The sequence below is a fragment of the Plodia interpunctella genome, chromosome 24 (genome assembly GCF_027563975.2).
Source record: "Plodia interpunctella isolate USDA-ARS_2022_Savannah chromosome 24, ilPloInte3.2, whole genome shotgun sequence".
Taxonomy (NCBI): domain Eukaryota; kingdom Metazoa; phylum Arthropoda; class Insecta; order Lepidoptera; family Pyralidae; genus Plodia; species Plodia interpunctella.
The window spans coordinates 5769001-5780292 of NC_071317.1; positions in this window are offsets into that span (position 1 = coordinate 5769001).

Below are 11292 nucleotides of genomic sequence, written 5' to 3' on the forward strand. Positions count from 1 at the left end.
CAGAAATAAAATAAATGACAAGAAAATAAAACTTAATTTAAAATCGTTTCACTAATATAGTTGATAGACATTAAGGATGCAAAATAAGATTTGAATTTGATTGACTTTACGCACCGAGTGATGAAAAAAATAATCATTGTCAGAGAAATATAATATTTTTTTACAATTTCAAAGTATATCCCATGAAAAACGGAATGCAAGAACACCCTACTTTGTATAAAAGTTGCGAAAATGTGATATCATTAGGACGCGAAAGTTTGTTAGTTGGCGGCACCGACCAACTTACCAAACTTACAAACACTCGAATGAGAAACTTGTTATCTTTATTTTCGGAGTTTCCGACCTTTTATGTCTTTATACTCATACAAACACGTATGAGTAGCAATTATTTTATGACTATAGCTTTTGCGCCGCGGCTTCGCCCGCCTTTATCACGTGCGTTCATAAATTACTTTTATGTTCTAAGCAACGTATTGCTCGTTGTTATAGACTAACCATACAATACGAAATCGTCTGAACCTATTTAACGAAACGGCTAAATGACGTTCAGCCAAGTCGTTGAACGTTTCATTCGACAACTTGGCTTGTTGTCCTTTTGTCATTAAATTGAATACCGGTTTAATGAACGGGCTAGCCTTCCAATTATATGACTGATTTAACCAGATAGCAGCGACATTTGTTGTATATTAGCCGGTATTATATATATATATATATATATATATATATATTATAATCAGCACTCGGATCACAATCATAACCTGTTTTGATATACCTTTTGACTATGTACATTATGTACTTTTATATATTATTAGATTATTAGAAAGAAAAAAAAAACATTGTAAGAAACAATAATGGTAAGCCGATCTGGCATGATGGGGACCAACACTGTTCAAATGAGTTTCTTTCGGCATTTCTTCTCAGCAGTGGTCGTTCCGAAATGCCAGTAGTTTGTAGCTTGTGAGAAATAACTATAAATTTAAAGATTGACGAGAAAAAGTGCCTGTGAAGGTCTAATTTCTGAATAAATGATTTGAATTTGAATTTGATAATGAAAGTCGAGACAGATACGTTTTGTTTTTATTTGTTTCTGAACAAGAAATATACAAATAAACATAATAAATATAAAAATAGCCTGTCATCATCGTCAACAGCCTTTTAAACGTCCCCACTAGTGGGGCACAGGCCTTCCTTATTTATGGGTAAGTAGCGTGGTAAGTATGTGTATGGCCTATAGGCCATACACATACACACAACGCGGACCCATTACAGATTGGCGTGATTGGTTTTCACGACTGCAAACACAACCGGGACCAACGGCTTTACGTGCCTTCCGATGCACGGTGAGCTCAAGATATCATACATTTTTGGTCACCCACCAGTGATCGACCATTGTGAGAGTGTATTCACTTTGAGCTTGGAGATAATTGACCGATCGAGCGAAGTCCACAAAATTTGTAGATCCTACAAATTGTGTAGACTGCGCTCGCTCGGACTATTGTAAAAGATGTATTGAAAATTTACATTAAACTGTAATATTGTAATAACACATTTTTTTTTGTAATATTGTAATAATACTTTTTTTGTATGTATGTTTGTTTGTTCGTTCGTTCGTTCGTTCGTTCGTTCGTTTGTTTATTTGTAACGCGTTAACTTTCGAACCGTTAGTCTGATTTTGATGAAATTTAGAAGTCATGTAGGTTCAGTCAATCAAATTTGTAAAAACTCATTAAAATGTATTGTATTCGCGTGGTCTAAATTCGCGGCGAACAACTAGTAAAGAACAACAATAGGATCGGGCCGTGCGTGATCGGGTGTGCTGAGGGGTCAACCACCACTAACACAGGCCGAGTGTGCTAACCACTGTGCCGACATTGAGATCCAAATTGTTTAGTCCCGTGTGCCAGAAAGGGATACTGTGTCAAGTCATATCGAATTAACAGAAAACTAGCCTAGTATCTCATCGTCATATCGAATGTGTTATTTCAAAAAATGGTGTCACATTTTATTCAAATCGCCTAAAGGCATCTGACATGACTTTTACAACTATCCCCCGCCATCTAGTGACAGGTAGTCGCGTACACAAAAGTGAACTAAACTTTTCACCAGTGTGCAGGCTTCCTCACGATGTTTTCCTTCACCGGAAGCGAGTGGTGGTCTGTGAAAACTACTTACTGTACATTAAAAAAAGTTATACCTAATTACTTAAATGCTAATATTGATTTTATACCATTTCAATTAATATTAAAATATTAGCTTCCCAACTAGAACGGTGGACCACAAAGTAAAACAGAGTTAGTGACAGAAATAACAAAGTTTGTAAAACCCATAACTTTCAATAGGTACTCACTTCAAGCGGCTTTACACCACACGTTGACTGTGGGCTTTGTACATTTTAATTTGATTTTATTTGTTTAGGGATATTATTATTATTGATATTGTTATTATCTTATTAATTTTTTAATATTATTGACAATTTTATTAATTGACAGTAAAATATTTGTACATCTATAAGGCAGAATGCATGTTCTATCTATATCATGATCAGCCCCAAAGCAAGTTCGAGACTTGTGTTATGGGATACTAAGATATATATATATATATATATATATATATATATATATATATAAACATCCAAGACCCGGGTCAATCAGAAAAAGATCATTTTCCATCATGACCCGACCGGGGATCAAACATGGGGACATATTTTCTGTAAAAAATATCACAGAAGGTGGGACGTAGCTCTCTACCAATATCAAATAATAAATTTTAGCTATATCCCAACTAATATTATAAATGCTGCAAGTTTATTTGTTTGTTACCTCTTCACGCGATATCTGGTCAACCAATCTTCTTAAAACTTCGCATATATGTATAGATATATGTAATTAAGAGTATGGAGAAGGATATAGGGTACTATAACTATAAACTTAAGTATATCTTTTTCCGAAGTCGGTCGACAATGGTGTCGTAGTCGGACGCTATAAAAGTCGTGTCCCGGATATTGGAGCCACCTGCCGGCGTGGGCTGAAACAGTGAGGTGAAATGTAAAGGAAGTTAACCAGTATTTCATTGACCATTGCCATTCTTTTGTCTATATGCTCGGTTCGTGACACTGAACATCTTTTCGCATTAGAGTAAATTCGAAATTACCAAAAAAAAATGCTTATCCATAGTACGTTCTCCTCTAGTTTTGTACTTATTGGATTTTGTGATTTGTTTTCGCGATTTTAGAGTTGTCATCCGTATGAAAAATTGTTTAGTATCTATGTCGCAGCCAGCTTGTTAAAATAGCCTTTCAATCAAACAGCTAGCCCTTTGAATGAACAACGCCATTACTCTTACAATAGTTGCATATACATTGAATTGAATATTGTCCGTCTCTGTCTATTTATATTCCACGCGAGTGCTTACAGTGTAAATCTTAGTCGCAAATTATAAAGACAAAGGGGCGTCAAACTTGGATTCGGCCTCGTGCGACAACGACCCGCGCTACGCCGCTTCATTTAGATCGAGCTCAGAATAAGTGGTGCACGGTACACTACACGAGCGCTTTTTACCCCACGCCTTTGTTACGGCGTTTTTATTAATACTTATATCATAATTTTAAACATAAAGACTAGTAGAAGGATACAAGGGCGTAGCGTGTGGTTCCGCCCTAGAATAGGACCACTTCCATACCATCACTACATGAAATAAAGTCAGTATAAAACAAAGTCGTTTCCCGCTGTTTGTCTCTATGTACCTAAGCTTAGATCTTTAAAACTAGAGAACGGATTTTGATGCGGGTTTTTTAAATAAATAGTGTGATTCCTGAGAAATGTTTAAGTATTTAATTTATTCAGGTTTTATCCGAACGAAGCCTGCACGGACCGCTAGTAACATATAATAAAAATATCATAAACTTTCGTCCGAATAAAGTTGAGAACTCGAGACTCTTGCCGAACATATTTTTTTGTGATTTTTAATGATACTTAAGTGATTTTAATATCAAAAACAATAAAGCAAACAAAATTTATTTAGTTAAAACTGTTTATTAAAAATTGTTTTTTATATTTCTATTGTGTAATTTTCCATAAATATATTTTATTGTCTGTGCTTTCAGTTACATAATTAATTGTTTCTTTGAGGACCTTTGTCAATACGAAACAAACAAGGCGCGATGGGCATTGTTTTATTTTAATAACGAGTTTAAATAAATATATTTTAAGAGTTGAAGTATGGTCGGCTGCACGTAATTACCTAAATTTAAATTTTTATATTATTATTATTTGACGACCTCCGTAGCCTAACGGACATCACGCCGGACTGCTACACTGGAGGTCCCGGGTTCGATCCCCGGTCAGGTCAACATGGAAAATGAACTTTTTCTGATTGACCTGGATCTTGGATGTTTATCTATATGTTATAAAACATACAATATCGTTGAGTTAGTAACTCATAACACGTCTCGAACTTACTTTGGAGCCAACTTAATCGGTGTTTATACATATTAACACATTTATTTATTTATTGACGTGACAACGTCTTAAATTAGGTTGCGGCTGGGAGTCACTTATGAAAAAATGTAACGAGAGAGAGGCCCGCCGAATGCCTTGCGTCTCTCTCCCACTCAACTATGATCGGTCTGCCGCGCGCGTAAAAAGACGTTGTCACGTAAAATCTTCGCCCGTAAAACCGACTTTACAGGCAACCATTTTTTTACATATTATTTAATAAAAAAATATTGTTGAAAATATTAACATGGACCGCAATGGTAGCTGTATTTTCAAGAATACATAAAGTAATGAAGTAGAATTCAAAAATTTTTGTCAAGTATTAGATTTTATTGTTACGATTACGACCTAGGGGTTCGATGATTTGGATGAAACTCGCCTATAAGGGTGTGTATTTAATTAATTCACCACAACCACTTTTGAAGCGGTGGTGGTGTAATGGTTAAGACGCCCGCCTATGGATCGAAAGGTCCCAGGTTCGAATCCTACTCGTGCCACATGAGTTTGTATACCAATCTGACTCATGTATAGTAGTTTTCATCGTACAGCACTTGCTTCCGGTGAAGGAAAACATCGTGAGGAAAGCAGCACACTGGTTGATTCTTATTAACTTGTGTGTGAAATGGAAAAGGCAAACCACTCCATTATAATAATGCCAAGAAAGTTGTTGTGTGTGTTTCATTCCACGTAACAACCACGACCTTCAGCCATGAGGAATACGACTATGAAGAAGAATCACTTTTATTAATTAACCTATATTATTTCCAAAATATGTCTGACCTCAATGAGTTTAGGGTTTACGGTGTATTGTTTAAAAACCTTGAGATAGTCTTCTAAACGATATTATAAGTTTTCATGACAATCTATACTATTATATAAAGAGGTAATCGATTGTGAGTTTTTATGATTGAGGCGGATAATCTCCGAAACTATCGAACCCATTCGAAAAATTCTTTCACTATTAGAAAGGTACATTATCCAAGATTGCTATAGGTTATATTTTATCTCAAAATTCCCACGGGAGCGAAGACCCGGGCAACATCTAGTATTTTATAAACGCAAAAAACCGACGCGTAAAATATTGACTCTCCATGTCTTGTGGGCACGACCTCAGCTGACAAGTAGATAATTATGCAACTCTAGGACGAGCCGGTAAAAAATATGCTGATTGTATGCCTCACAATACAGCTTTTGATGTACAAACAAACGTACAAACATTAAAATGGAACTATTTATGACTTGAAGTTATCTTCAAACTTTAAGGATTTTACGCTGATTCGGGGCTTCGCGGCGTCATAGCCCCGAACGCAACAAGAACATGCGTAAATGAGAGGTTTGGTAAGGTGGTCTTTTAGCTATAAATCTCATGCCACATGAAATTTTATATAGATTGGTATAAAATTTCATGTGGCATGAGATTCTCATGTATTGTTATCATTTAACAACTCATTGGACCTTGAACAAAATCATTTTTTTCTTCTAAATAACAGACACTACCCTATGATAATAATATTAAAGAAACTAAGTAAGTATTCGCGTGATAATGTATTTGGCGGGAAAACAAAAATAGGACGAAACAAACAACCTCGTAATATTCTATTAGGGTAATGTGAAATTGAGTGGAATAGAATAGTAATAAGAACAGCTGCTGCCGTTTTGCTTGGAGTAAAAGCGGAGTTCTCTTTCTTATAGTGTACCAAATTTCATAATAATCGGTCTAGTAGATAATGCGTGAGGACAAACAAACTTACTGCGAACTTAATGCGTAACAAACAAACTTACTTTCGCATTTATAATATTGTGAAAAAGTACCTGTGAAGGTCTAATTTCTGAATAATTTATTTGATTTTGCATTGTATAGGTGATGTCAGTCAGAATCGAACTTGGGTCCTTTCTATAGACGTTTTAACCCCTACACCGTGGAATTTATAAAAGATGCCTACGAAAATCAAGTTTATATTCCAAACGTAACGTCCAATCAACAGTGACCCCTGTAAATCTCCACATTCAAAGAAAAGGGAGCGAATTCAATCTAGCTTATGGTACCGTACAACCTGCTTGCCACGCACCATATAGTGTAATATGTAATAGGCACCTAATCTAATACCAGTTCCACACTACTGTTCTCCGATCTTTGGCGAAATCGGTATACATTGCAGTAAATAAAACACGACAACATTCACGTTGTCAAAGACACGTTGTCTTTGACGATGTGACGTTTTTGGTCGTCTATGGCTCGATTCATCTCACTGCGAAAACTTTCGACGCTCGATATCGAGTAGCAAAGTTGAACTACGGCCTCTGCAATAACAGTTAACTAAATAAACTGCTAAAAGTAAACAGAAACGTTGCCAGCCTTACAAGAAGTAGACTTGCGTCTTGAAAGAATACATCAGACAAGCGACCTAAAATCATAGCTGAATTTTGTACAAAATTTAAACAGGTTATTTTGTACGTACGCTACCGGGCCACGTGCTGTCACACCCTCAAATGAAACCATGTAAATTTTTTTAAATTATGTATGTTGGGTATAAAGAAATGACATCACTTCACATCTGTTTGTATATTATTTCAACCGTATAATTAAAAGACAACAATAAGCACGTGTGTCTATAAAATATGACGGCGTAGTGTGTACGGTAGACTTCCGCCTCTTCCGTGATATCTTGTTCATGAGAAATTGAGAACAAACATTGTTAGGATACGCCTATGGTGTAAGAAAATGGAGATTTTATTTTCGTAGAGTTTTCTAACACAATATAACTACAAAATTAATTTATTTATCTACACAAGTTTTATACAATTTCTTTGCGTGTAGACGCTCTCCAACTATTCCAGAAATTAGATTTTCCCTTACAAGTCAATACTTATGTAACAACAATTTGTAGCCATCAATTTACACAAAAAATAGCCTTTATTTGCTCAAACCTTTTTTTCTTACATCTACACAATACAATTTATATAATTTTCCCATGAATTAGATATGTACTAAGATATAAGTATAGTGAATTCCCCTATCTAGTTTTTCTACTGGTCAGATTGTCTTGCGACATAGGACTGCTAGAAAGCCTAGGACGAGATGTTGTTGTTTCTCGTCCTAGGCCTTCTTCTTTTCCTGTATCCGTCAGTTGGAATCCATGAGGTCAATCCTGGAGGAGGCCTATGTCGCAAGACAATCCGAACACGGATGACATCAAAAAATTCGACAAAGAATGTCAAGAGAACACCAAGGATAGGAACGCGTGGAGGAAGTTAGGGGAGACTTTTGCCCAGCAATGGGACTTAAACAACTAAAATACAAAAGATTGTCTGTAAGAAATTGCTTATATTCCATCATCTCCATTCGTCTCTGTCCAGCGTGAGTCTTCTCCAGCCACTTGGCAAGTCATCTTTCTACCTAATTATTTTCCGGCCTCTTTTTACAGAACACATTTAATATACATGTATCTACTGTTTACTTCGCTCTTTTGGCTTTTACAACATATAGGTACTTAATTCAAATTCTGCCTGTCGAACTTCTTTCGCAATGATGTTCAAAGCTTGAATACTCGCCTTATACAGGGTTACTGGTATCAAACGCAAAACCTCCATAAGACTAGTTGGGTACATCAAAACAAGCAACTTCTATTCTACGAGTTTTCGTGATTCGTAGTTTTTTTTTTTTTTCATATAAAAAGAAATACAATCAAACTTGCGATTCTACACATATTAACTCTATGTAATAGCCAAGCAACGTGAGACAGTGCAGTAGAGTTATGTAGCGTAATCGTACAGTTAATGCTTTATTGAAACTACATTATAACAAAAAAATATATTTTTTGTATTTATTACGTTTAGACAAAAGTCGTAGAACAAAAGATGTTAGTCTCTATGTATCCTATGGCCTTTGGAAGGTTATGCGTTAGATACCAGTAACCCTGTATAGGAAATCCAATAAATGTTCCCGCTAACGCTGAAGACGACGTATGATATGAGTAGATAAAAATAATGATTACTGCTATCTTATGTACCATATTCGCTACCTTCTCCCATGCGATGGTCTTTCAACCGAGCGTCATATTGGAAGCCATTTCGCAGTAGGTATGTATACAGATGTTTATATCGTTGTAGGCATAGTAATGCTTCTCCGTATTCTTGATATATGTAACAATTGCATTTCGAAATAATAAAAGACAACAATATAATAACGAAATAGAATCTACGTTACATTTAAAACCAGTTTTTAGATAGAACGCGTTTACCGTTAGTAGAACTAGTTTTTACTAAATGCCTTTGTTAAAAATAGAATTTACCACAGATATATTTTGCTTTGAGAACAGTTTTAACTGACTCGCTTCGGAAAAACGCGTGTTGTCCAGTAAGAACTAGTTTTAACTGATATTCAATTCTGAGAATTAGTTAATTCTAGTTTGAAAAAAGGCATTTAGTAAAAACTAGTTCTAGAGAAAACGCGTTTTATCTTCAAACTGGTTTTAACTGTAGGTAACATATACCTACAATACAACATATTAATAAATATTGCCATACATTTGCATAGGGCTTTAAATAAATGACGATAAAACTCATGCGTGTATATGCAATTTTGTGAAAGTAACTAATAAACTTGAGTTATGAACTATATTCAATTATTAGCATGGTTTCTTTATTGCGTCTCAATAATTTTTCGTGTAAATAGGACTACTTATTCTTTTTTATCCTAGAGTGTTGTAACGCCCAGAAACCGAGCGAAAATTATTTTAATGTTATGATTTGTCTGCGATCCGGCCGCATGACTGACGTCAACACTTTTTGGGAATGCTGATGTTGTCTATCTATAGCTGTCAAGGTTGTTCTTATCGTTTAGTCGCGTCATAATAGGACAAGAAGTGGTCCTATTTTAGCGTGGAAACCACACGCTGTCAAAATAAGATCTAGTATCAAGACATTCACGAGCGAAACCACGGGAAAAAGACTGTTCAGAATGCAATAAAAAACAAGTCACGAGTCAATTAGTATTTATTGAAGAGAATTATAACACAAAAGACTTTTATAAATTAAAAAAAAGGTGTAAAAAATACAAAAGAATTTAATCTAATGGCACAACCAAGTTAATTTAAGCTGGATAAACTTTGGACGGTAATAGACAGACATACATGTTTACATTTTGATTATGGTGCATATAAAATGGAAATTTGTGTACCTATTGCATTCAATACACAAATTTCCATTTTACATGAGTTGTATTCAGCGAAAACGCGCCGAGTGTATCGACTTCAATACGCTAGGATTGTTATGTTGTCTTGTTCACATACATCGCGTGCCTCGGGAATGATCACATATTTTCGTGATAACAGCGGATTTGCAATGGATTTCTGTAATTTTATATGCGATTGAAGTCTACTAATTAACATAATGTTTTTATGAAGCATCCGTTTTCCTATATCCAGTAGTCAAGACTTTTTTTTTGGGTTGTTCATTATGAGACCACAAGGAGCTGACTACGCGTATGGTTGAAAAATATTCGTTCACCGTTTGAACACATTATTGCATAAAGTACTAGAGCAAAAATGTATGGTATGTAAAAATATAATACTTGGATCTATCTACACATATATATGTAATGTAAGGATCATCGAACGAATGTCAATCACGAAGCGATTGTACTTACAATAGTGGATCCATTGTAAATGAAAAAAAAAATGCGTGTGGTCACATGGTGAATAGGATTCTGATCATATATTATTATTATTAGATTACTGAGGTATTCACTACGTAAATTTCTCTAGATATAGGAAATTATACAGTCACATTAAAGATACAATTATATCAAATATATTAATTAATACTTCGTAAAGGGCTTGAAAATTTTCAGATAAATAACGTTTGCATCGTAAATCACTATATTGTTTGATTAAAATACTTTGTAGATAAAATAATTTTAAGAGTACTTGCTCAAAAGTAACACTTTCTAATAATTTTATTATAATAAGTAATAAATGAAAATTATATAAAAGTGGGTCATTAAAAGAGATTCAAAAAATATTAAGTAAAATATTTTTAAACTTACAGCTAAACTTAATAGCAACATTAGCTACATTTAAAAATGGACGGATTTATTTGGAATTAATTTAAATTCGACTAATGACTGGATTTTAAAGTTACTACCATTTTAATTCTTCTATGCAGGAGCGAAACAAAAAAATACGATGCGCCAGCTGCCACTCCAGCACAGATTGTAAATGTCAATCAAGGGAAATGGTTTTAAACTGGATATCCTTCTCATAGTCGATAGCAACCTATCACTAAAACAATGCTAAACGTAGCCCTCTAGTTGCGTGATTTCTGGCTCTGTCTACCCCGTAAGAGATAAAGTCAATAACGCAGTATTGATTGTATTGATATGATTCCAAGAGGTATGAAATAGTTTATGTGATGTTAACTTTAAAACTCGCTTGTGGAACTAATTATAATCGTATCGTAATTGTATCGTAGTAACTATTTACTAATAGCAACTTAATTTAAGTTTCAGCCTTCGCAAACTATACCGAAAATTATACTTAAAAAAAGATCTTATAAAAAATCTTATCAGATCTCGGTTTACAGGGTTACACGTAGTGTACAAAAATCAGTAGTGTTTTATGAAAAGGAAAATTAAGGAAATACAATTTATCAATGAAAGTAGAACGTAACGAATTACCAAAATCGCAGAGAAAACGTTGTTGTTATGTTTATGTGTGTGTGTGTAACGTATGTGTGTGTAACGTATGTGTGTGTAACGTATGTGTGTGTAACGTATGTGTGTGTAACGTATGTGCGGGTT